We start from the raw sequence: 296 nt of genomic DNA, 5'->3' as shown, positions 1-296 counted from the left end.
CGAAAGTAATGACTTTAATTCCTTTTTTTTTGTGGAATTATCACAAAGAAGACGACTCTTTACTTCTGACTAACGCTGAGGCTTTGCTGCCTTTGTGTTTTACACCATTGTAAACTTAGAGACGTAATCAATAACTTAGTTACAGCCATAATATTTATTTATATTTATTATAAACCAAATCCTCCCTCGCTTTATTAGTCCTATTGTCTACGGGTTACGAGACAAGACTTTCAGGAAGTACTTCAAAAGGTATCTGTATACAGTAACCAGACATCCAAAGACAACACCAACATAAA

This window comes from Morone saxatilis, unplaced genomic scaffold, assembly GCF_004916995.1.
Source record: "Morone saxatilis isolate NCDOM2014 unplaced genomic scaffold, NCSU_SB_2.0 Contig18, whole genome shotgun sequence".
NCBI lineage: Eukaryota > Metazoa > Chordata > Actinopteri > Moronidae > Morone > Morone saxatilis.
The sequence above is the reverse complement of the archived record's forward strand: the minus strand, read 5'-3'. Positions refer to the sequence as shown.